At 36.6% G+C, this 2,253-nt stretch overlaps 1 long non-coding RNA gene across 1 annotated transcript; it reads right to left on the bottom strand.

Annotated features, from left to right (window-relative positions):
- Positions 1-1,348: 1,348 nt before the first annotated feature.
- On the bottom strand, positions 1,349-2,247 carry LOC119617906. Its single transcript, XR_005234360.1, has 3 exons — positions 1,961-2,247; positions 1,832-1,868; positions 1,349-1,610 (listed from the first exon to the last, which is right to left on the bottom strand). It is a non-coding gene; the product is annotated as an uncharacterized LOC119617906 (long non-coding RNA).
- Between the last annotated feature and the right edge of the window lie 6 nt (positions 2,248-2,253).

Below are 2,253 nucleotides of genomic sequence, written 5' to 3' on the forward strand. Positions count from 1 at the left end.
AATATGGGCCAACGAGCTCCACATTTTTTTATTTTTGATTATAACATGGGTGTTAATGGCCTTGCTAAATAAGTGGCCTAAAATTCAGTAGGCAACATCTCATAATATCTCATTTTTAAAACAGATGAAAATACTACCACAACAAGTGACATTTATTGATTTCAGCAATCAAGTCTTTGCTTCAGTTTGGAACAACAGTTGTTTGAATCATAAGTCCTAATGATGACAAACCCACGACCAAGACAACCCCAAAGAGAAGCACTTGTGAAGCAAGGAACCATCAGTGTTTCTATTTGAGGTAATCTGCATGTGATACACACTTGAAATACAGACCCTGGCAACATGGAAGTAAAAAAAGCATACGTGAATAATTCCAGCCACCTTTAAAGAGTCAAGAATTAAGCTTGACCAAAAATGCAGGCATTGTGATATTTCCTGTGTCCACAGTCCAAAAGGATGTTGTTGTTTCACCTAATGGTCTGTCCTTCTCTCAGTAAAAAGTGTCATTACTGAAGATGTTTATCCTGTTTTATAATGCTAAATGCATCAATGTTCTACGAGCTACACCTTTTTTTCATGGTTTTAACACAGGTCTTAATGGCCTTTTAAAGACTGTTCCACATTGACTGATCCCTGAACACAGGTCGTTAGAGGTTGCAAAGTTGTTTCTCAGCTTTCAAGATGTTGTCGTGAAGCTAGTTTCGACAACATGGCTTCCAAGCCTTGTAACTTCATGAAAGTCTGATCACACAGCAGATTTTGTCAATTATACCCAATTATACGGCAAATTCATCACTTATACTGCCTCTTAGGAAATTATTGATTTGAAATTGTGACTCTAGAGCTTATTAAATCCTACAAAACATGTAATCAAGGGACATTTACTTGATGGGAAAAAAGCAATTCTCTGCTTTAGGATGTCACTGTTTTGCTGGCAGCTGCCAGTTGGGTGTCAGTAGGATGTCACTGTTTTACAGGATGTCAGTGCCGGTTTTCGGCAAATTCATCACTTATATTGCCTCTTATTAAACTATTGATTTAAAATTGTGACTGCATAGCTTATTAAACCCTACAAAACATGTAATCAAGGGATTGCATGTTCTTTGGAAACAATGTCCCAAATACTGTTTTCTATGTATTTAAGATGTCAGAGAATAACAGTGTTTTATATTCGACAGGATACTGGTGGGTTAAAATGAGGTCAGGTTTTCGTAGTTGTAAATAAATTCTTAAGCTAAACTGATTGTGTGTCTCCCCCCACCTCTATTTCAGATGGGGAGAGGCTGCAGCAAAGAAGACAAATGGTTACTTTTAAATAATATATATTTTAACATTACTTATTCAAATCTTGCACAAATATTTAATCCCATATTATCCACTATGTTGCAGCAGAACTTTTCGTAGTCGTCCTTCTGTTCAAATACAAATGTGAAATGTTCTGCTGGAGAGTTTTCATCCATCTCTTCATCCCAACTCTTGAGGGCCTGAAGAGCTTCTGCTTGTTCTTGCTGGTCATAGTCCAGAACAACAGGAAGCGTTACTCTCCCCTCAAAGTTTTGTTGTCGGCACCAGTCGGCTGCAACCTGGCTGTCAACAAGGATAGAGCTTTCCTGCAGAAAATTATATAGATTACTGTGGGTATTATATATGTGTATAGTGTTACCTGTTATTACGGATTGGCGATTTAGGTAACATTAAGAGATCATATTTTCTTTGACATAATAATGGTAGTGTTCTATAACAAGTGTGTGAAAACCCCTTATATTAAAAAAGCAATGTCATTAAATTAACCAATTGTTTATGTATCAATTTTCTGTTGAAAAAGTTTTACCTTTTCTGTGCCTTGCTTTTGTTGTACTTTATGATTTCTGGAAATGAAACAAAATAGGGATGGGTGTGAGCCAGTTCTGCATTCCATCATGACTGTGGTATATGGTCTGCACCCACAGTTGTTATTTACCCCTCATTGTCTTTTACGGTCCTCAGAAGCACCATCTCAGCTTGGTAGCGGCACAGATTGATGGTACTTTGCAGCCAATGGATCACAGCCTACAAAAACAAAATTTCAAGAACAGCTGTTCTGAAATTACAAATAAAGTCACATTTCTATGTTCATTTACGGTAATTTTTATACTGTGATGTATTATTACCATGCAATCCAACTTTTGATAATTATTCTGCAATTTACATCAGCTACAAATCACACCACATAACTTCCAAAACAAACAAACAAAATAAATGGGTGCCCAATTA

Source organism: Kryptolebias marmoratus, linkage group LG17, assembly GCF_001649575.2.
Source record: "Kryptolebias marmoratus isolate JLee-2015 linkage group LG17, ASM164957v2, whole genome shotgun sequence".
Classification (NCBI taxonomy): Eukaryota; Metazoa; Chordata; class Actinopteri; order Cyprinodontiformes; family Rivulidae; genus Kryptolebias; species Kryptolebias marmoratus.